Source organism: Hermetia illucens, chromosome 1, assembly GCF_905115235.1.
Source record: "Hermetia illucens chromosome 1, iHerIll2.2.curated.20191125, whole genome shotgun sequence".
Classification (NCBI taxonomy): Eukaryota; Metazoa; Arthropoda; class Insecta; order Diptera; family Stratiomyidae; genus Hermetia; species Hermetia illucens.
Window position 1 is genome coordinate 99,521,562 of NC_051849.1, and position 24,855 is coordinate 99,546,416.

General features: G+C 42.1%; 1 protein-coding gene and 1 long non-coding RNA gene across 4 annotated transcripts in view; both read left to right on the plus strand.

The window, feature by feature from the left end:
* Positions 1-24,855, plus strand: part of LOC119649052 (inactive dipeptidyl peptidase 10) — a 589,248-nt gene that overhangs the window by 261,216 nt on the left and 303,177 nt on the right. The gene's annotated exons all lie outside the window — the stretch shown is intronic.
* LOC119649088 overlaps positions 19,854-24,855 on the plus strand; it is a 45,969-nt gene continuing 40,967 nt past the window's right edge. Inside the window, exons 1-2 of the long non-coding RNA XR_005249088.1 lie at positions 19,854-19,959; positions 20,030-20,096. This is a non-coding gene — a long non-coding RNA (uncharacterized LOC119649088). The remainder of the gene's footprint in view (positions 19,960-20,029; positions 20,097-24,855) is intronic.

Here is a 24,855-nt window from a genome sequence, read left to right on the forward strand (position 1 = left end):
ACTCTTGGGCTACGACCCTTGCATCGAGAACAAGCCTGTCAAGCATTTCCTTGAATTCGGACAACGTCAGACTTGGTGCGGCGTAACAGCTTTACACATATACCCCGTTTATTTTCGCCCACAAAAAGCCACTGGCTGTCTGATTCCCAGTACATTGAAAGACTTGTCGACCGCTTGCCCATATCGCCGCTCTACCAGTCGAGTCTGTAACCCATACGCCACCGTGATGGTTTCTGTAGGGTTTGCTAATGATGGCAATTCCTACCTCCGATTCGTAGGTGGTCTGTTCGAGTAAATCTTAAGCGACCCTGCAATGGTTGAGGTTTATTTGAATAAACCTCATTTTTTTAACGAAGTCAGCGTTTTGCTAATTTCCGAGCTTTTGGCACTTCCGACAATATGCCGGTAAACCCGTCCCCTCATTTCCTTCGCACAACAAGAATTTGGGGTCCCTATTGCAGGCTTTGGTAATATGGCTTTCTCCCCACACCTTCTGCGTCGATCGGATCGATCAATGCCGCTAGCGCATGTCTTCGCAAAATGACCAAACGCAAGGCACTTGAAGTGCCTCTGCTCTTTCAGATGACAAACAACCCATCCGTTTCGAACTTTCCCGGCCGCCAATAACTTCTGCGCTGCGTCCACTGGTAATCGCAATGTGACCGTTTAAGTATTGCCATAGACATTCCGCAAACTCACAATGGACTACTAGGCAAGTTCTTCCAACTTGAGCTGTTCCATCAAGACTTCACAGACTTCAAGACTTCAAGACTTCGAGATCCTTGCACTGTATATACACTGTATATAGACCTCCTCAAGTAAGTTCCTAGCCTGAGTTCGGAAGCCATCAGTTTTTCCCAAGCGCTTCCTCGTGTAGGACAAACTTCCATTGCTGGAGATCACAATGGCTTCTGGGCGATTTCGCATTTTTGACTTTTTTTTGCATTTTTTATTAATTTCTTTGGTCCATCCACCGTTTTCATTCCCCTTGGATTTTCCGGTTTTGATTGCCGGAGCTCGCACTTGGGGGACCTGCTTTCCCTCTTCGGTGCATGTAGTTACGTTTTCGGAACTTTTTGTATGGCCTTTTTCCTCTTAAGCGGCTGCTGATTTCCGAGAGGATCCACATCTTCTTCCCTCACTTTCTTGTTTGGTGGCAGGTTGATTGCAATACGATTAGGTGTCGCTTGGGTCGCCTGTGACACCGTTGAGGCAGCAGATTTCGACTTGCTCTTGGAATTTCGTTCCTCATGCTGTGATTTGATGTAACACTCTAATACCTCTCACCATATTTTTTTATGGCTTGGTGAACGTTGTGCTTGTCCTTGATGAACTCAGACAGCTCAACTATTTTTGCACCAAGCTGTGTGAAGGGTAATTCCTCTGCTTCAGGGCCCTGCTGCCCATGAGTCCCAACCGAATTACAACTCTTAAATAGTCCTTTACATTTGGCATTGGTTGACTTTCCCTCCATTTCATCTTTTTAAGGTTTTGTGTAAACCTTCGGTTTACTGTCCGTCTGTCTGTCTGTTTGTCTGTCTATCTGTCCGTCACACGCATTTTTCTTGGAGATGGTTGACACCAAATTTGGTAGAAAGGTGGGAACTGTGAACGGTCACACATACAGTAAGTTACAGTGAGGGGGGGGGGGGGTCCCCATACATGCAAAGGGAGGTGTACAATTTTTGTTCATCAAATGTAGCTATGCGGAGTATCAAATTAAAGGTCTCGGTTTGTACTTTTCGAAGCCAGTCTTAGTTTTGTTAAAGATATCATTTCTCAGAAACTACCAAACCGAAAAATCTGAAAAAAATCAGGAGGCCTGGGCTCCGAAATACCTTCCATACACATATCTGCTCAAATAAATTAATAATATAATAGTATATTACTATATTTTTTGATAATTGGAAACCCGCCCTTAAGTTCATCCTAACACCACGAAGTTTTGCCGTGATGTAGGCTATAATATAAAGCATGATTTTACCAAGTTAATATTACTAACAAAGTTATAATACGTCAAAGTTGTTGCTTCTTTGAAAATTCAATGTCAATATCAGCCGAAAGTGGATACTCTCTCATAATATATGGATATATTATATGCTACGTACTAAGAAATACACAAAACCTTTCGTACCTAAAGCGTTCAGCTTCCTGTTTCCCGACTTGTTTGATGTGTGGCATTGGTGAAAATCTCAAAGTTGACGAGCTTCTTCTGATTGGATCCTTTTCCTGGTCCTGGAGTAGCTACTACTAATGGTCCTCTTAAATATATGCGCTAGGTGTTGTTGCTGCTGTCCAACGATCTGCTTTGAATTCTTCCTTCTTCGATTTTGTTACTGAAGTTCTTGGTAAAGTGGTACTTCGCTTGAAGACCTCCTTTTCCAAATCTAAAACACTTGTAACATTAGATACCATAGTTGCCCAGTTGGTCACCACCGAGGCACTGCGCTCGAGGGATATCGACGACCGGTCGCTCCCTTGCTCACTCCCAAAAGCCGCCGGTACAGGGGTTCCGAGCTTCTGCACAGTAAGTTTCCTCCTTCTCGTGTCTTCCATAGTGGTTTTATGTTCCGGATATCCTTCCAATAGCCATTTTAGTCCACCCACCAGAGATGAGCAAACACTAGCCCATGCACAGTCAGAAAAGTAAAATGGTTGAATATATATTTACACAACAATAGGTATACTCCAATCCGGCAGCTGGGTCGCGCCTGATGGGAGTTCTCGCCACTCCTCACGTCTGTCCGTCTGCCTGTCTGTGTGTCTACCAGTCTGTTACACCCAAAACGGAAAAACAATCCCAGTGAACATTAAATAGGAAACAAAATTACAACCAGTCTCCTTTTGATTGTATTATTATTCGTTTGTTTAGTCTTTGTGAGTGAACAGGATACTTATAAGTCTGTGATTATTTTCAGTTAGGTCACGAAAGTTGTTTCTGATTAAAACTAATTGCAGTCAAGGCAGTCCTTCTCGAGTCGAATGAATTCCAGATTCATTTAACCTAAGCCTCTACCAGCTTTGGAATTTCAAGACAAATTCAGTCCTCGTAGTTTGTAATTAATCTAGCTTAATTAAAGCCTAGGTGGAATACTTTATCAACCCTTTCGTAGAAAAAAAGAAGAGAGATAAGTAATAGTATTTCTCCTCTTACTATTCAGCCTACCGTTCGATTTCCACAACAGATGGAAAATAGAATCAAAATGAGTTACGATAATAAGTTATAATTAGTCTTGGTACTGCCCTCTAGTGTACCGAGAGATTCTGTCGAATTAATATAACATAAAACGGAACGTTTACGTTTCTCTATCTAACTATAATATGCCGCAACATCTGTAGGAGTGGCATCTTTCGTAAACTATTACCATGATAACAAGACCCATTTTCACATCACGACTTCTCTCTATTGTCCGCCGCCTAAGACGATAATAATTTCATTTCCTTGCCTCGGTTACACCTTTCATGGACTTCGCAATTCCATCCACGAAACCTTTACGTCCATTATAATAGCAAAACAGGTCCGTCCGACGCGGCGCGTTTTGACGCCGGATAATTCGCTAAGATTTTTTTTTCAAATTTCATCTGAATCTGAGTTCACATTGTTTTGATGACGATCATTCTGGCTATTGTTACTTGTATTTTTCAATCATTTTGCCAGTTTTTCACTAGTCCCAATATTATGACTGAATTTTAACGTAATCTAAATATTCATATATAAACACATATAAAGTGCATATGGGCGGGAAAATGTATAGCAGTGCGACAGTACATAGGTAATGAACAGAAAAAATAATAAAAGAAAATAAAGATCGGTGAAACGAGGAATGTATGCTGCAAAATATTGTTATGTTTAAGGCTATCGTTATATATCGTTAACGACTTTCATCTCGACTGTATACATCAATATTAAATTGTTCACTGCATTCTAAGGTTACAAGAGGGATAAAAAAAATCACACATATAAAAGATATATTGACTGCCGAAAAGTAAAGCTATCCATTCAAAGTCATTGAAATTTAAGAAGGTTTTGTTTTACAAATATTTATTAAATGTATGAAAGGTAACCAAAAATATTTTAAAACATAACCGCCCCTGGTAGCGAAGTAAACCATTATAGCTTCCGCATAGGGAACTTTCTAAATTTCATCTTCAGTAACTTATGAGGCTATGTCTACAGCAATTAACACCTTAAAAATTGTTTGTGAAAAATTATTTACTTACTTCTCAAGAGAATAGACTTCGGAATAAATCGCTCGAAAATATTGATAAACATTGGGCACCATCAGAAGAACTTTATCCCCGTCTAGTTGGTCAGCCACGTCCTAAAAGGACGTTACTAGGCTTGGCTGATTGCAGAAATGTGCTGACTGATCGATGAACCTATGGAGCTGGAGTTCGGTTAATGGTTCTAGTGGGGTTGAATTGCACTGGGTGACTCCCTCGGAACAAAATACGATAAGCGTGGCCTACCGTACGAATCAAGGAAGAAGGAAACGGCCGCAAATGGCAATGTTTTCAATGCCTTTTACCCTGTCCCCAAAGTACTTGCAAGTGACCGTGAGACTTTCGATGATCGGCAGAAAAATTAGAATAAGCACTTCACCACGGTTCTCAGTTGTATAATATCTGTCGAAGTTCGAACTCTTGTGTGGCAAAAGACTAATATACCGGCACAGACTGCTCCTCTAAACAGGGGCGAAATTAGATATCTACCGCATCAACGCGCCCAAGTGAAACGAAGCCGGCGGCCTTGACAGTCTCACTGCAGAACTGCTCCTTGCAATTGCTCCGCAGGGCATCGTCTCTTGTTTTTATGCGTCAGGATGTTTATGTTCGACTTTGCGGTTACATTAAATTGAATAACAACAATAACAATTGAATAATAATGAAACTAAACCATTATTAAAAATGTCTGCTTGCTAAAAATAAAATTAGGAAAGAAGAGGCGTGCGGATACTATATGCTACACAAAGGAGATAGATGAAACTCTATAAATTTAAATCAAAGGCTTGATATTTCTGCAAACATAGATTAATATCTCAAATATTTCCATTCAGCGCCAATTGCTATTCATCTTTCAAAGCTAACACTTCGGTTAACCTCCCAATTGCAAATTTCCAATTGTTACTCGGACTAGGAAGGACACCTCGACCAAGGGTGCCTTGAAGTGCATCCTGCTATAATGAACATTTTCCGTAGAATATGGCGAATTGCCTTCTAAATCCGGAATCGAATCGAATTAATGCTATTCACGTGGAAATTGAATGGAATTGCAATCAGTTCCAATTTGAGGTGTATCTATTACAATTGAATTTTCTGTGTTTATGGTCGTTCTTCGTGTAGGAGGCCGACTGCTTTTATAATACGAAATCACTGCTTTTGTTTAAATGAAATGGCTTACAAATTGATTTCGACTTTTCACAATAGCAAAGGAACAATCGGCAATTGGCCACAGTCGCAATTGAATTACTTCTCGACATCGCCTTTGGTTTTTCACAGGAATTTTTCCTGGCAATTCTGGTTTTATAGTGCTTTTTGTCGGAAAATGAACAATTGTAACAAAGGTGTTACCCCTAGTTTAATTTAATTTTTAAGCAGATAGAGAATGTACCTTTCCAGTGTATACAACTTTGCTGGAATTCCTTCATATTAATTGCAAATACGTAAAGTATAGTCTTATTTATAAATTGAATCCTCATTAAATATTTAGCAACATATGTTGGGACATGGCCCATTAGCACATCAGCCCGCTGACAGTTTAAGTAGACCGACTGACAGAAGATGGATATTTAGTGTTTCAGATATGCTGCACTTCTTGTAATTAAGGTCATCATGTACTGCAATTTTAATGTTTGTGTATTTTGCAACCCCTAAATTATTCTCACTGCCCTAAAATAACTACTATGAGTGTGCGACTTGAAAAGCTAATGAATTCAAAGCAAAATTAGGTCGTATGGGTTTTTGGAAAGGCAGTTAAATGAAAAGGTTTCAATTGCTAGAAAGGCATAAACGAAAAGTGAAGATTATTCATATATTGACGAAAATGGGAATCCTTCAGTACTCCGGCATATACATAGAACGATGGATGCATTCCCTTCATGATTTTTAAGGTTTTATGTAAAACAAAACCTGATTAAAATCGGTTTACTATCTCTTTGTCTGTCACACACGCTTTCCTCAGAAACGGTTACATCGATTGACACCAGATTTGGCTGGGTGGGAACTGCCAACACATGCAGTGAGTTACATCGCTCTATGTGAAATTTAAGGGGTGGTCTTCATGCATGTAACGATGAAAATGAAAGGTCTCGACTAGTACTTTTCAATGCTGGCCTCACTTCTAACATGTAATCCAAAATTGGAGAGGGCGGAGGCTGAAAAGTGGGTTTCGCGGATTCATTTTTAGTACTTACCCAATCGAAAAATCTGAAAAAAAAAACACGAAGCCGCCACTATATGGTGCCTAGGTTTCGAAATATCTGTTCAAATGAAGATGATAATTGTATACTACTATAATTTTTAGTAATTGTCTGTAAAACCCCCTTAAGTTTACCCTAGAACCATAATGCAGTAATATAGATTATAACACAGCACACGATCCTTCCAAGTTTGGTGAAAATTGCACTCACTAACAAAGCTACCATAGATCAAAGTTGCCCCGTCAGTGTAAATTCTAAAATTTTGAATGAATATTCTGACGTAATATATGTATATACATTACCTGCTAGGAACAAATGGAACAAATGTCCACTAAAATATTTTTATATAAGAAATATACATGGTGAAGGGCAAGTCCAAAACCGAAAAATGGGAGACCCTGCAATCCCATTCATATGCAGATTTCCTCATTTCCTCATCCATTACTGCAAGGTGACGTTCATTGCCGTTGAAAATCGGTCAGCATTCGGCACCATAGAAGATAACAGAACGGCTAACACTACGGTAGATTTAAAACGTTTGTTGATGTGTTGAACGCAAAAATCTCCAGTTGTAGAATTGCGTTTCATTCAAGTTGTGCTCATACGTGAAGCAGCTTTGTTGTGAAATATCAGGAAAATATTATCTACATAGAGTAGCTGGTCAGGCACTGGGTGTTGGATATCTTGCCTGATAGTATGTACGACGAGAACGGAAAGGAGTGGCGGCAGCCCGCTTCCCTTTTGATATACAGGGTGCGGCAGCATAACTTCCTTTTTTCAAAACTCAATAAAAACTATTGTATGCATCGGAAAATATTTATTTATTTTTAATAATGTAGGTACATGTCTAAAGTTTTTATTTACATTGTTTTGAAGATCAAATTTGTTAGGTGACATCCCCCATTCTCCATACATTGCGTAAACCGATTTCTGGCGTTTGTCATGACTCTTGTTAGCATAGCAGATATTATGTTGGCAATTTCTTCTTGGATGTTGGTCTTCAAATCTTGTAGGCTTCTTGAACGCTTCACATAAACACGGGATTTCAAAAAACCCCATAGAAAAAAATCACAAGGGGACAGATCGGGAGAGCGTGCCGGCCATTGAGATAAGGCGCTCTGGAAAATGTTCCCTCAAAACAGCCATCGATGCTCTTGAAGTGTGTGCCATTGCACCGTCTTGTTGGAATCAAGTGTCCGCCAAATCCAAATTTTCTAGCCGTGGGAAAAAAAAATTCTGTAGCATGTTTACATACCGGTCCGAACTCACTGTCACTGTAACCTCATTTTCCTCAAAAAACCAGGGACCAATAATTCTAGCTGAGGAAATTGCACACCACACTGTGACTTTGGGTGAATGCAAAGGCTTTTGATGCAATTTTCGAGGGTTGGTGTCAGCCCAGTAGCGCATGTTTTGTTTGTTAACCGACCCACACAAATGAAAATGGGCTTCATCGCTAAAAAAAAACAATAGCACCCTCGGGAACGACATCAAGAAGAGGCTCACACGTGTTCATCCGAGAATTTAGGTCACGTTCTGAAAGTTCCTGCACTATCGCCATCTTATAGGGATGAAAATGAAGATCATCATGAAGAATTCTTCTCACAGAATGATTGGATAGTCCAAGGGCAGATGCGTGTTTGCGCGCAGAACGCCGTGGCGATCGCAACATTGACGCTCTCACTGCTTCAATGTTCTCAGGTGATCTAACGGGCCGAGGGACTCCAGTTCTTCCTTTTGTCGCACTTGCAGTTTGTCTGAATGTACTGACCCATGTAACAATTGATTTGCGGTCTGGAACGGGAGCCAACGGGGCTAAATTAAAGCGATTCCGAAATGCACGCTGTGTTGCAATAACCGAACATCCGCTTGAAAAGTAAACCTCAACGGCAAAGGCACGCTCCTCACTATTCCAACACATGATGGCGGCTGAACCGTGTCGGGACAAAACTTTACAGTATCCCCTCTTGAACGAGACCACTAGCGCTCCGCTATGACATCAACTAACTGAGTGGCGCGCATTTTAAAAAAGGAAGTTATGCTGCCGCACCCTGTACATTCACCACTTCGAATGACGGTAGAACCATTTTGTTAAGCGGATGAATTGTTTTGGTACTAGGTGTTGTCACAATGCATACTAAATGAGTCTTTCTTAAATCGGAGGTCCTGATACAACAAGGTTTTTTTATGTCCTGTACGGGTTGGTGTCGACTTTTGACAAGTCAATACAAGTCTCTCTCGTCATCCTGAATGTCCAGTTTATTGTAGAGTTCTTGGTGTATATTGTCCGGATAACAGCGATCGCTCCTGTTTCTTCCGGATTGCCATTCTTGTAAACTTTTTGATGAAGGCACTTTTTCTCCCGATTCTTCATTTGGACGTCCCTATTCCAAAACCAAATAGCTCAATTGATGATTCACTTATCAGGCTTGGTGTCCCCCAAACTTTTGTAGGGGGCTTTGTGAATCTTCTTTTTGGTTTGATTTCACATTTTTTCGACACGTAATGTTGGGCTGTCGCTTAAGTGGTATCACTTATTCCTTTTTCTAGCAAAAACCTCACCATGTAATTTGCAGTGGGCAGGTACGCTCCCCGCGTTTTTTTTTTCAACGTCAACGGCGGCTTGAAATTGAATTAATCAATGGCCGATGTTGTGGTGCCATAATTTCGTAGAAAACACTTTGATGACACTGAGGGTGAACGTCTTCTAAGAATATAGCCCATTGGTGTCTTACTATCTCCACTATTATATATAGAAATATTAGACAACCGTTTAATGCACCATGAATTTACAAGCTCCCGAGCGTCGCCAAAATTGACAATAATCACGCCATTATCATTGTTTGCTCTAAAACCTTTACCGTCATAACAACGGTTGCCGTCTGCCTCTTCGTCGACCTGGCCAATAAGATCGCCGGCAATACTGATATAATCAACGGCAAGCAAATTACTAATAGCGATAAAGCAAGAAAGAACTGAAAACATATACTAAATCAGGAAAAAATAACAATTGAAAGTAATAAATGTATTGAAAAGCTGAAGATCACAAATAAACCAAAAATGAAATAATATACATAAAGACAAATTAGTAATCCGATTTCTATTAAGTCTGCATAAATGACCATTTCAGCAAATGGCATAAACTCAAAAATTTAGTAGCTCGGGTATTTCTTCATGAATAAATTCATTCATTAACAGCCGTTATACCGCAGTTAAAGGAATTAAACAGGAAATAAAGGCCAAATATTTAGAAAATTATACAGATGTTGCTCTGGAGGACACTGGTTAAAAATATGTGGAAGAAAACTAAAAGAGCTTGACGATTTCCGGGAAAAAAGGGACTAAATCCCGAAAATACTAAGGGTTTTAATGTGTGTACCTATCGTGTAGGTTTAATCCCATGGCCCTCTTTTGGCACGAATTTATTCAGAGTCCAAAGCACTGTAAAGCATGGTTCCAGATACTGAGCCCTCAAAGAGCTCTGCCCATGATATGGATGAAATCGCTATCAGCATGAAACTCTGAACTGGGCCAACTTCAAATAACCGAGCAGAGAGTATATCCCTTAGGAACTCTCCTGTAGTCCACTTAACCTCCCGGTCCACAAGGTCCTAGATTTTCCTCGGCGAGGTTTAATGGCACGAATTACTTCGGTTGAGTCTCTTCTATTCTTGGGTTTGATAACCCTCCTCGAGTAATCTGGGTGAGCAGAATCAAACACAACATAAGACTCGGAGATTTATCACTGGGACAATAAAAACATGTCCAATGACAACGATTGAAGTCCTTCTGGGATTCTTTATATTGACATATTGATATAGGTGAAGAGGCCAATGTTTGAAATCTTCAGTAGTATCAACGATGCAGAAAACTACCTAAACCGCAGGAAGATTGTCATTTTCTCTAAATGATGAATTTTGGCAAGAAACCACAGCAGCCAGATAATATAGCAGTTCTATTGAAACCAGCAACTCATCACTTGGTATATCAACGGGTTCCCCGCAGCAGATGTGCCGAATTCAAAGGTCATTAGTGCAGGGAAAAACTACTTCCAACTAAAGGGTAAAGATACGAGTATATTTCATGTGGAAGTAGGTATATGCCATAGATAGGTATTCCAACTTTAGTTTTCAAATTAATAAGACACAAAATACATTGCTGCAAATGCTTTTAACTCTACGAATTAACCGTCAATCAACCTAGTTTGTTGCTTATGGAGAAACACCATGAAAAGAGAATCATCGACTTCCTCTGTATTTAATTTCTGGATCTAGAGAAGGCATTTGACTTTACGCCACACAAACTCATGTGGTATGCTTTTCGGAAAAATCTAATGACAGATGAACTCGTGCGCTGGGTGAAAATGCTCTATCAGATCCGAAAAGGAAAATGGGAGTGTAGCAGGCATATCAAAATCGTTTCGTATCTCTGTCGTTGTTGATCAAGGAAGCACCCTCTCACCACTCTCTTTTGCTTTTGTTATGGACACCTCTCTTACCTCTCTCTGCTATCCATTGTCCAACGCCCACACGCTACTTTATGCAAATAATATTTTCTTTGCATCTCATAGCAAAACTGATCTCAAGCAGCTTGTTCAAAAATGGAAACATCGCCATGCTGAATGACGGTCTGAGGCTGAGCCTGAATAAAACAGAATTTTTGGCGAAAGATATTATTGAAACAAACACTATTACTATCAGTGGCAGTGACCTACCCAGATCTAAGCAATTTCAATATCTCGGAATAATACTATTAGCCAATGGTGAACTGCTTTATAAAATTGCTTCCAGTTTCAGCGCAACTTAGCTGAAGTGGTTTTGCGCAACTGACGATCTTTGTAACTGGCGCGTCGACAAACGTTTCAAATTCAAAATCCACGGCCCCGTGGCCCTCTATGGTTGTGAGTGCTGCCTGACTATCAAAGACAATGATCGGTGTCTTGCTGTAATCCCTGGAATTTCATTATCGCTATTAGCAAGAAGCCCTTTGTAGCTCAGTTGATTGTACCGATTACCAATTTGATATCCTCAAGTGGCTGTGGTTGTATAAGCTCACTATGCTCCTTGTCAGCGGGAAAGTGCTTTTGGACTAACATCTCCATCGTCAAAAGGTTTCGTCCAGGAACCCTGCGTACGTACTTCTCCAAGCAGCGTTCTGACTCATAGTCCTCCTTGTTTGCGAGAAATTACGTGTGGGCAAGCAGTTCCAAGGTCCCGTCAAAAGACTGCATCCCAAACCCCTACTTACGAATGAGGACCATGCACGTCCGTCATATCGTCGATCTTCATCTACTCCAACGGCTCGTTGGCGCAATACTTTGATATTTGAGATTTCTGATTTCGAACCGCACTTCGTAGTCTGCCTTTCCATTGCCTTCAAGAACTTTCTTCTGTTAGCACTACTTTCAGGATAGCATATGGTGTTAAATATTATTCCAAGTGCCTAATTCTCCATACATGCTCTCTATGCTCTCATGCTCTCTCCCTCTCTCTCTCTATAGACATACTGTCCCAGAGCTCCATACATGCTCTGAAAGACTCGCTACACTTTGTTCAAAGTTCACTCACTCTGCGCACAGAATCCGTAGACAGCATCTATAGATATATCATTGGCTTCCCCAGGTGATAATTTAGCCTACAATGACCAATGAGTGTTCGCGTTACGATCCTGTTCCTTAGCATCATAGCCACGAATCTGCATGGGAAGTTAGGAAAGAGTTTTGGTTCGAATAGTGGCGTTTCTGCTTCAGTCCTGCCCAGCATATCCGCTGTCTCAGGGCCTTCTAAACCAATATAACCTAGAACCCAGAATATCCAGTTTATTAAGGCGTAGTTTCTCCTAAGGAGACCTTTAATTTTTTTCACCAAATTTAGTCGTGTGGGGTATCAAATGGAAGGTTTCCGTTTGCACTTTCCCAAACCAGTTTTCATCGTAATATCGTCAAGTTTGGTGTAAATCATAATATTGTGGCGGAACGCACGGACAAAATAGATGCTTTGAAGGTTTTGTGCAACAAAGTAAGAATCTTCTAATTGGAAACAAACCGACGGAAAACGGAATTCTCGGATCGTTCGCTCATGCCGTGAGTGAGTTTCCGCGTCTGTGCATTTCCTGAGTAATTTCCAAAGTTCGCCACCTAAAAGGCCAAATACCAGAACTTCGTTCTGGTGGAGGAAAATCAATTTTCTACGAATTTAAATATGCCGATAAATATTGTGATAAGAATTTTCCGAAGAAAAGTTGCCCCGCAAAACGATGTCCTCGTCAACCACCGTGACCATACGGGTGACCCCATTTTGGTGTAGGAGTCCGGCAGCATGGTCACAGCGGATGCCGTTCGTTTTGATTACGCGTTGCCCGGCCTGGATGAGGAGGCAGTTGGGCTAGTCTCCAATGTCCTCGAAGGCTGCTCTTATAGACAGTTTCAAAAGCAGCTCGTGAAACCCCAATCAGTAAGTCAGACGGCTAAATTTGACCGCTTACTGACAGAGCTAACGATGGCTGACTGCGTACCAAGCCAACTGCTGCGTGAAGAAGTTGGGTTGAGGCAAAGTCGGAACCGAGCTGCTACCGTCTTTGTGACTGCAGAGGCTTCCGGCGAGCACACAGGCCATTCTGACGTGTGCAGATTCGGAGTCTCTGGATACGCTAGCCGTAATCGCGGACAAAATTCATGAACTTCACGTGTGACCCCTGATTGGTGGTGTCTCCCGCGACCGCTTAGATTAGGTGGCCCAGCTGCAGCAGATACTGACAGCATTAACAGCCATCGTTTCTAAGATGGCAGTCGCGCAACTACTTGGTCCATACATTTCGGCATAACAATTTAATATCACAATCATTGAAACTCGCGGCAGCAAAATCTTCGTCGATTCGTATGTCTAGCGCCACATCATTTTTCTCTCCATTTTTCTCCAATTTTGCATCCATTACCACCGCAGAATCTCGCAGTTGCGCGGATAAAGTTCGAAGAAATTCAGCAGGGTATTTGCAGACCTTCAGACAGTTGTTGGTCTTCGCCATCACTTGTCCACGACCTTGCGCACTCTATCGCCAACTGCGACCTTGGACTTAACCAGGGCACAACATCAGATCCCTGTAGCTGCCGAAGACATTTCGAAAACGGCAATATGCACACCTTTGGACTCTTCGAGTCCAAAAGGATGACTTTTGGACTGTGCAATGCGGTGCAAGCCTTTCAATTATAAATCCATTCTGTGCTACGAAACTTCAACTTCTGTTTCGTATATTTGGATGATGTTCGGGTCGCATCTTCCTCTGAGTCCAAGCATTTAGAGCACTTCGAATGCATTTTTCAACGCCGGTCTAAAAATAGTTTCTCGATGTCGTGTCCAACTTGATTCGAACTCGCGTACGTGTGACACGCAAGTTGCTCGTTCCTTCACACTATTATTCACAAATCACATAAATTTACTTCAACCCTAATACTGAATATTAATGTTACACTTAAGTGAGTAATCTGAGATGCTAAGTGCATATACATTGCATACAAATGGAACAATTCTGCACTCAATTATACTTACGCAAGAAATGCACAATACCTTTCATACCTGAAGTGTTTAGCTTCCGGTTTTCAATTTGCGAGACATATCAAACCATTTTACGCGGCCTTGCAAAATTATCATAAGCATTTTCAAAGATGTCTGTCACTTATATATAGTCTGAAGTTCTTCAATATTTATAGAGAGTTAATGTACTATTTAAGAGTTAAAAACGAAACACTTTCGGCAGTTTTTTTAATGGATCCGCGATACGTACAAAGTTACTAACATATCGATCAAATTATTCTAACTATTCATTTAGCAATTGTTACTAATTTCCCATGTATGTTGCCACCACAAGAAAATTTAAAATCATCCTTTCGCAATTTTCAAATTTCCATAAATTTTCATATCACATGCGGAAAACAATGCATCCTATTGCTATTCATCACTGTTGCCGATATAAATTCATATTACATCTGTTTGCAAATGGACGATAACGGTTGACTTTCTGCAATTTAACGAACAATTGCCGTGACTAGAAACACTTTTGACTAACTATCGTTTAATTGAGATACAACCATTTTAAACGAAGCAAGGGCTTTTGTTGCATTTGTGGAGAATGGAGGCACATCGTTTAATAGGAAAAATATATTTTAGTGGAGTCATCAGAGCACTTCACTGCTGATATAATCAGTCACAGGTCAAAAGATCTTTTGTAGATATGAGCCCAAGACTTACTTGACCTGGGCTAATCTAAGATCAAGTGAAACTTTAAGTAGCGCAACCTATTAGCTGGTGAAACAAAAGCGGACGAAATGCCACCTTCACTAACTAGTATCAGTTACCCAGGAATAGTGTTTATTTTTTGAGATTTTTACAACCACCCAACACCAACCAATTTTGGCAGGAGCAAAACCAGTTTAGAATGTGTCCTTCAGCCAGCGGTCACTGTTGTAAATATGGATTCTTACTTACCGCTACTTTCGAATTTGCACGTAAGTTGTCGTCTCCACGTACTCAAGGAGTGCGATCAGACCCAAGTCTGCAATGGCACTCATCTGAAATGACTCATACCACAAAGCGGTCATCTGATATCACGGGAATCGGGATAGCCCTCTGAGACTATGTGTTCCTTTCTAGATATGTTCTCGGCCCTATTATTTGCGGTTGGGCTTTTTTGTGGGGGTTTCATGGTGGTTGATTGGTTGTGTCATATTGCGGGCAGAGCTCCTCTGTACAACTTCGGCGCCGCACCTATTTATTTCGCAGAAGTGTTAGAAGGTTAGTTAGGAAAGAGCTAGGACACGGTCAACATGATTCGCATCCTACAAATCAATATGCATCGGAGTGCAACCGCTCACCAGTTGCTAGCGCAGTTCGCTGCGAAGACCAAAGTTGATTTAGTACACATCAGCAGTACCGAATCAAGGGCCCAGTTTCATGGCACCCAGACATATCAGGTACAGCTGCCATCTGGATTCGGCACGGCACCCTCCTTAGGGTTCTTGCCCAAGGCCGAGGGGACGGCTTTGTCTGGATTCGGTGTTCAGGGATAACGCTTTTTAGTGTCTACCTTACGCCGGACTTTCAAAGGAGGCTTGATGGTTTGGAGTACAATCGTAACACTTGACGTCAGAAACGCCTTTAATTCCGTAAGATGGAAAGACATTCTAGGCGCACTAGACAATACTTTCAACGTGTCGAACTATCTCTTACGGATTTTGAGGGACTATCAGAGGAACCGCGCCCTGCTCTATGAAACACTAAAGGGTCAAAGGTGGATGGAGGTCACGCCGGGGGTAGCACAGGGATCCATCCTAGGGCCGGACCTCTGGAACGCTACCTATGATAGTCTACTTAAACTCGACATGCCAAAAGAGTCGCGCCTGGTCGGCTATGCAGATGATGTCGCAGCGCTTGTTGCTGGACGCACTGTCGAACAGGCGCAAAGCATACTCGGCATATTGATGCGACGGGTAAGCGGATGGATGACTACTCATGGTTTCAACCTTGCACTGGAAAAAACCGAAATAGTCATCCTGACTAAAAGCAGAATTCCGACCTTGTGTCCCATATCGTTCGGCGAATCGATAATCGAGTCAAAATCAGCGGTAAAGTACCTAGGGTTTACTCTTGACTCAAAGATGAGCTTTTCTGAGCAAATCAAAGCAGCAGCGAACAAGGCTGTGGCTGGAGTTTCGGCGTTAAGTAAGCTAATGGCAAACATTGGGGGTCCTACGTCTAGCAGGCGACGTCTCCTGATGGGCTCAACGCAGTCTGTCCTGCACTACAGCACAGAGGTATGGGCTGGCGCTCTTAACAAGGAGGTATGTCGTAAACGTCTCGCGCATGTACAGAGACGGGGAGCTTTACGGGTGGCGTCTGCGTACCGCACTGTCTCTAAACCGGCCGTGATGGTGATCGCGGGAGTTATCCCCGTTGCCCTTCTTGCTAGGGAGCGTCAAGCCATATACAAGCGCAAGGGAGATGAGCCAAGGGAGGTGGTTGCTCGCGAAGAACGGCAACACACTCTAGACGAGTGGCAGCTCTCTTGGCAAAATTAAACTAGAGGCAGATGGACTGCTCATCGGCAACTTAGGTGCGTGGCTAAATCGGAAGCATGGTGAGACTGACTATTTCCTTACCCAATTTTTAAGTGGGCATGGAAGTTTTCAGTTTTACCTGCACAAGATTGGAAAGGCGCGTTCTCCGGATTGTGTGTTTTGCAATGGAGTTGTGGACGACGCCCACCACACTTTTTTGCTTGTGGAAGATGGGATGGGGTTCGTCAGCAGCTCTATTTAAACACAGGGGATCTCTCTCCAGACAACATTGTGGAAGAGATGCTGAGGACTGCTAACAGGTGGAACCGTGTTGCCCATTACGTTCGGGCCCTTCTCGTTGCTAAGAAGATAGAATCCGACCGGTGGAGGAGCCGGATGGCAGGGGGTTCCTTGAACTGACAGTTCCCTTCCTCCTCTCCCCTCCCGTTGGTGAAAGGAATTCCCTGACTTGAAGGCTCTCCAAAGCGGGAGAGTTCGGGGACTAACCCGAAGTAATGTGACAAACGGTGGGGAGGTGTTTAGTTTGTAGTCCGACGACGTATCGAATCGGGAGTCCAACACTGTGTGCGTAAATGCATTCACCTACCCTACCCCAAAAAAAAAAAAGTGTTAGATAAGCCTGAGACCCACTGGTATGAATGCTGAACCTGTACTCAAGGCAAACTATTAGCACTGTGCCTGTCACGGCGTCGCTCTGATTGTGCTCATTGTAGGTGAAAATTCACTAGTATGAACTTATTTTTGTGTCCCTTCAGTTATTCAGTTTTTGTTCCATAATCGAAAAGCACACAGCCGTTGATCGGTTTGAACCCTATAACAAGCTTCACGATTTTATCAGCAATGAATGCCACTCCAAAGTCTCCCTTTCGCCACCTATGGTCATTTCGTTTCCTAAAGGTCCCCCCACCACTATGCTCCTTAACTTCTCTTATGCTCTTAATTGTATTGAACGATATTTCTTAAAGCAGTGCACGATGTAAATTTATTGATGCTTGCTCCATGTTAAAAAAAAAATTAAGGACATAATGACATCACCTCCAACAATTTATCCGAACACATAAAATTTCGTATGCTATGAACATTTTATTGTATTCGTATGATTTCATATTATAGCAAATGTAAGTCAATTGAGTTCCCCAATTATTTCCATTTCACTTATTGATCACTAATTTCGGGTAAAATATTCACAAGGACGGTGAAATTGGCATGAAGAATTAATTTCATTTAAATATAACTCACATGTGATTGCTTTTTGTGTTAATTTGCACACAGGCACAAATAGGTTAACAGAATAATTGTATAAACATCGAAACCTGTGTTTGCGCATATAAAATGCATTCGCGATGCATTTATCATAGTTCCCAAATTAATATTCACATCATTAGTTTGCACAACCTGGCGATTATTGCACGCATAAATTTTACGCATTTGCATTAATGCAAGAGCTAAATTTATCAGCAGCAAGTCCTCGCTTGAATGAAGTGAATAAATTTATTATTTTCTCGAAAATCAACAACTTTGGATGTTGGAAAACCTGCGGGAAATATTTCAAACTAATTTGGAGGATGGCAGATGTCATGCTACTCCTCAACTTAGGCTTAGAGCTATATTATACTCATATAACTGTAATTTGAATAAAATTTGAATTATGGAACGTGACGGTGAGTACCCTTATCGAGGCAATAAACCGAAGCCCCTCAAAGTCAAAAACTGATTTTATTATAACTAAACATGTCGAACGGGTTCTTGCTCCTTAAAATATGGCACCTACTTGAAAACCACATATCCTTCATCCATAAAGCATCTGCACTGCCGGCTCATATCCTTGACACTGTAATAAAAAAATTTTAAAAGGAAAAAGTTCAAGCACGTCATTAAATTGATAGCGGCAAGGATGGCTGTGATTTATGTCGTTTCTTGTGCTTGCCGTCTTTAAGGAGAACTGATGATAAAATCTGTGCGAATAAAACTTAAGAGTGCAAAGTTTCACAAAAGCTTGGTATAAAGCGTGCTCATAATTTTTTTCAAATCTGTGTACATCACGCTTTGCTGTCTCATGCAGTTCTGCCGAAAAAAAATAAATAAATGAGAAAAAGAAAGTTTTAATAGTCCCAAGCTAAGTACAAGGCAGAAAACTTTTCTACTTAGGCTAATGTTCAAAAGGTAGCTTTCGTCAGAAAATAATAGGAAAGTGGATATAAAAGATCACAGGATGGTTGCTCAAGGCTTGAATTGAAGTAACGAATAAAATGATTGAAGAAGAGGAAATTGATATACGAAAAGTTAACTTTCCATTACTAATGCCTAAATAAAACACCACTAATGTGCGAATGACAAGTCTACTGCAGCGGGATAGCACCAAGACGAAGGCAAACATATATGATCAACCAGAATTCGAACCCGAAGTAATGAGTAAATAAATTCGAAATTATTCTTGTTGACAGCAAAATCGATAAACACAAAGTAAACCTCAATTTCAGTAATTTCGAAAATGATCTAACTACTATCTAAGGTTAACCCATTCAACACGGCAGCCATTTTGGTGGCTTCATTCTGGAACTGCATTTTTTTTCGGACTTTCTTATCCGACGGTAAATTTTTTACTACGGGATTGGCATTGTTAGGCCAAGTTAGTAGCAGTAAAAATAGTTAAAAAATCATTGATAATTAATTTAACATCAGAAAACGTCCGTCTGGTCCGAACCATGGCCTAAAAAATTCACGGCAAAGATTTTACATTAATATAAATTACGAATTAATATTATAGAAAAAAGTAAAATAATAAACAGCCTATTAAAACTTACCACAAACGGAAATTTCTCTAAAAAATATTGTGCTGCATGGATTTCAAAACGGCCAACGGCACAAGGTCACCCAAGAACTTCTCTAACCACTGGGATGAAACTGAAAGCTTTCGTCAAACCCTGTTCACTCTACAAACGTTTAAACGAAACTAAAGGAGGACGCGTTTGTGAGCGCTCCGTGGCTGAGTAAGGGAGGGGATCCGCACGAGCGCGCTCTCAGTGTCTCGAAATGGACTCCATGACGCGTCAGTGCGCTCGCCGTGTGGAATGGGTTAAACATTGTAGCTACCGCGGCTTTGAAACAGGAGCGGAATATCATTCGCCTTTTTCGGAATTAATTTATTCAAATAATGCATTCCATAATGTGCAATTACCCTAATTTGCGCCACAGATTGCACATTATTTAATGCATTCAAGCGAATTGATCTTGACAGAAGGGAATGATTTGCTGCATCCGTAGACGCCCGCGTATGTTGCTGCAACATGAACTCTCGGAGTTTAATACAGGTCAAGACGAGCGTAGCGGTATGGGTACCGGTTCTTGGGTGGACAGCTGATCAACGGCCAATGGGATTTAAAAATTTCATTGTTTGTGCAAGAGCCGTGTAGAGTGGAGTTGGAAGTGATTTATTCGTCTCCCGAATTTCACCTTCGGGTATTAAGTAAAGTAAGTTTCCTTTTAAAAATTCTAAGAAGTAATATACTGACTTGAGTAATGCATTCCATCCTCGTAATAGGTGGACCTCAATGGATTTTTTTAATAAGACGAGAAATGAAAAACGCTGGCATTCGGAAAGGAAGTTGGTAAGAAAAGCGATGGTTGTCGTGGAGGCGAAGCCGGAAAATCAGGGAAATAGTTCGATGAGATAGCGATGCATAGTTTTGATGTTGTATCGATGTTGATTAAGCTTTGGCAAATTTGTGCATGGGCCTGAAGCGGCAGGATAAAAAGCCACTGAAAATATAGTCTGCCAAGAGGACGTAATTAACGAACGGCAAAACGTCTGTCGAAGAGAAGCTGCCGCTTATGTGAATTTGCTCAGTTTCTCGCGGGAACAATCGTGTAGTGGCTTTGTGCTGAAGTTTTAGTTTCGAGCTGCGGGAGACCTTCCCCATAGAGTATGCGATGTCCATAGGGGATCGCATTTGTGGTCTCCAGGAGTTTCTGGTCGCAGTGTGTGCGAGAAGTTTTCCCCCTCGCGTGTGCGTCGCTGGGAGGACCCCTGAAACGAAAACTAGGCAAGGAAAAACAAAAGTCTTTCAGTATATTTTTTTGCCTTAATTCAGTAATATTTCCATATACATACATTTTCTTCTTTCTTTTTGAATCAAGCAATTTCCTTATTAGGCCCTGATCCAATATGGATTGTTGCGCTAACGATTATTAATTTCCTAATTAAACAGAAAAAAAAACAAAACAACAACAGATACACGCGACGCCAAGCTCGGAGTGTAAACAACGTGTAAGTTTTTTGCTTTGATTTATTAAATTCAGTTTACTGTCTGTCTGCCAGTCTATCCGTTTGTCCGCCATTTTTTTTTTCTTTGAGAGGTGGAAATGTTTAAAAGGCACTGGTCTGGACACGCCAGCGTGCGGGATTTTTACCCACTAAAACAACCCCCGACTCCCTCCCTGCCCCGCGGAACCACCATAAGGTATTTCATCACGGGGCGGAGTCAACTCACTCTAGCTTACCCACCTTTCTTCTATACGCGGCGAACATGACCGTTCTTTTCTCCTCTGCTCTGCTTTTCGCAGCTCATTTTGGATAGGTGCGATCATGGAGTTGATCGCATTCCAATTCTCTTGACGTGCTAGCATTTTCGGCACCAGATTTTCTGGTACCAGCACCTCTCCCAGGGTCTCCTTTAGATTCCTCCTCTCTTCCACAAATCCCGGACAGTGGAAGAATACATGCTCTGGGTCCTCTGGGAGTCCATCACAGTTTGGACAGTCGGGTGAGGTCTCCAATTTAAACCTGAAGAAGTACTGGAGATATCTTCCATGCCCCGTGAGAAACTGAGTGAGATTATAATTAGTCTCTCCAACCACTCCTTGATGACAGGAATGAGCCTGTGAGTCCACCGACCCTTTCCCGAGCGTTCCCATCGGTTCTGTCATCTATTTATGGATCTCTCCCTCTCAGTCTTCTTCGCTCGCGATCAAGAAGAGGTTGGCTTCGCACTGTATATGTTCGCCATCTCATCTGCCAAGATATCAATCGGCATCACGATGACGAATGCTGCATCATCTGAGACAGTCCTGAAAGCAGAGCATACCCTCAGGGCTGCCCTCCTATAAACTGCACTCAGTTTGGTAGAGTTCTCTGACATCCGCAAAGCCTCCCTTCAAACTAAGTTTGCATAGAGCATGATTGAGGTCACCACCCTGGCTATAAGCAGTCTAGAGGTATGCCGTGGCCTTCCCTCGTTCGGCATCATCCTTGCCAGGACCATACTTGCAGTTGATGATTTGTCACAAATGTACTGTACGTGTTGCTTATAGCTGAGCTTCCTATCTATCACCACCCCCAAGTATTTGATTGTCGGCTTGAAAGTGATGATATGATTCCCAATTCTAATACAGGCGTAATTTCTCTTCCGGCGCTTAGTGATGAGGGCCGTTTCTGTTTTTCCTCCGCATATGTCAGACCAGAGCTCTCTAGTCAACCTTTAACAGCACTGATTGCCTCGCTTGAGTGTAACTCATCATTTTGGAGACGCTTTGCGACAACAACCAGTGCTATGTCGTCAACGCAACCCACCACTATGTCTTTCCTCGGAAGGGAAAGATTAAGTATATTGTTGCACATGATGTTTCACAGTAGTGGGCCTGCGAAACGCCCGCGGAAACAACGTACTCCTGGGGTCCGTCATCGGTGTCATACCAGTCCTTTCAGTTAAATAACTATCCACGATAGCAACAAAATAGGCGGGAATACCAACCTTCGCTAGGGATTTCCGTATTAGATTCCAATTAGCCGAATTGAATTAATTTTTCACATCCAGGATTACTACCACCCAATATTTGCTGGTACTACCCTTTCCGAGAATTGCATCTTCAGCCAAGCCAGTAACCAATTTCATGGCATCAATGGTTGATCTGGCTTTACGGAACCCATACTACTGATTTGAAAGGCCGCAGGGCTCTCAACAATCGGGAGTGATCTATTATAGATTACCCGCTCTAATATTTTCCCCGCAGTGTCTAAAAGATATTTGGGTCTATATGAGGATGGTTCATCTGGAGGTTTGCTAGGCTTAGGCAGAAGTACCAACTTCTGCCGCTTCCAGGCAGAGGAAGTATCCCCTCGGACATGCACGCTTCGAACAACTCAGCGAACATGTCCGGTCTAGATTTTACGGCAAGTTTAAGGACCTTATTCGGTACTCCGTCCAGATCGGACGCTTTATTGTTTCCTATTCTACCGCAGATATCCAGCAGCTCGTCTCTGGTGACTAGCGGAATTGCCGTCACATTCAGAGGTGGTTGGAATGTGTCGGTGTTATAGCATTTCCTCTTGCTTCACTGAATAGCGAGCTTGAAGGTTTTGCGGGCTGCCTTATAGGCGCACTCTTTTCGCCCCTGATCGACTCTAACTGCCGCCCTCTGAGTCCCTCTTCTGGCTCGGTGGCTTAGTATTCCACCGGTAGTTTGGTCTTCTACTGAGGAATGAGCACCTCCTAGGCATGGACACGTCATATGCTATGGCGATGCATTGGACGGCTCTTTCCGTAGATGCGCCTACTTTATCAGGTTGGTCTAATCACACCTCTATGAAGGTCTGTTCATCCAAAGGTTTTGCAGACCAACCTGAAATCTTTCTCGGCTTCGGGCATGTTAGCTCTTTGCCATGTGGCTGGATACACGTCTCAAAGAATCTCAAAGATCGTTGTGGGTGTAGCGTTCGATGAAGCACTAGGACAAAGATCAGGTCTACAACCGAACCTGACCCTCCTTTCTGGAAGGTGTTCACAGCACCTTCGTTAGCCAAAACTATATCCACCTGCGTAAAAGCTTCTAATAAATTACGCCCTCTGGCATTTGATTCTCTGCTACCCCACTAAAGGGTCCAAGCATTGAAATCACCAGCAATCATCTTTGGATTCGTCCGCTTGCGTCGAGAACAAAATTTTCAAACATTTGCTCGAATTCAGACAGTGTCAGAGTTGGTGGCTGTATACATATACACCACTTATTTTTGTCCACATAAAGCCACTGACTGCCTGACTTGCAGTACATTGTATGACCTGTCGACCGCAAGCCCATATGGCCGCTCCACCAATCAAATCTGTGACCCATATGCCACCGTGACGATTTCGGTTCAGTTATGATGGCGATTACCATCTCAGATTCGAACGTGGTCAGCACATGTAAATCCGGGGCGACCCTGCAATGATTCAGGTTTATTTGAATGAACCTCATTTTTTCATTGCAGTAAGTGCCTTCCTAAATACCGGACATTTACTCCTTCCGGGAATATGCCGGCTTTCCTTTCCTCTTTTATTTCGCACAGTAGGCATTTCGGGTCCCTGGCAGTATGGCCATTCTCCCCATACCTTCTCCATCGATTGCCCAAACATGAGGCATTTAAAACCTCTTTAGTGAAGTTTGTTCTCTTAAACGGCAGACAACCCATCTAATCCGAACTTTTCCGGCCACCAACAACTTCTTCGCTGCCTCCGCTGGTACTTTTATTGTAGCCGTTTGAGTACCGCCATAAGCTTTTCGTAAACTCACAACAGACTCCCCGGCAAACTCTTCCAACTTGGATTACTCCTTCAGAGCAGTACAAATTTCTCCTTTCGATGTCACTTCATCGAGATCCTTACATTGTGTTTGGGCACGTACTGCGATATTCTCCCCAAGTGAGTTTTGCACCTGAGTGCGAAAGCCTTCAGTTTTGCCCACGCTGGATCTTTTCAGCTCAAACATGAGATCCCCTTTCTGGGTTCTTCGGATTCTGTTCGCATTTCCGTCCAGGTTTTTAGATCGGGATCTGCTTTGACATTTCTGAGGATCTCCGCGTAGGACAGGTTGCCCTTACTGGAGATAACAATCACATCTGGACGAGTTCGCACTTCTGCTTTTCATTTCGTTTTTTTGCTGGTAACCTTAGTCCATCCATCGTTTCCGTTTGTCTTGGGCTTCGGAACGCTGGTCCACTTTTCTACATTTGCTGTAAGCTTTCCTCCTTCAGAGCTATTAGTGGTGGTTTTCAGAGTTTCCTGTCCGCCTTTTTTTCTCTTAGGCGGGGGGTTCAACGAATATAGTCATGTTGGGTATCAAATGAAAGGTCTCGATTAGTACTTTTCGAAGCCGATCTTAGTTTTAACATTTGCTGGAAAGGCTGGGAGTGGGATGGGAGGAAAGTGATGATTTCTTTGACGGACCCATTCTCAGAAACTACCCAACCGAAAAATCTGAAAAAAATCATGAAGCTGCCTCTATATGGTGTCTAGGCCCCAAAATACTCTCCAGATATCTGCTAAAATTAAGTTGATAACAGTATATTACCATATTTTTGGGAAAATTTAGTAAAAACCTCCCTTAAGTTTATCC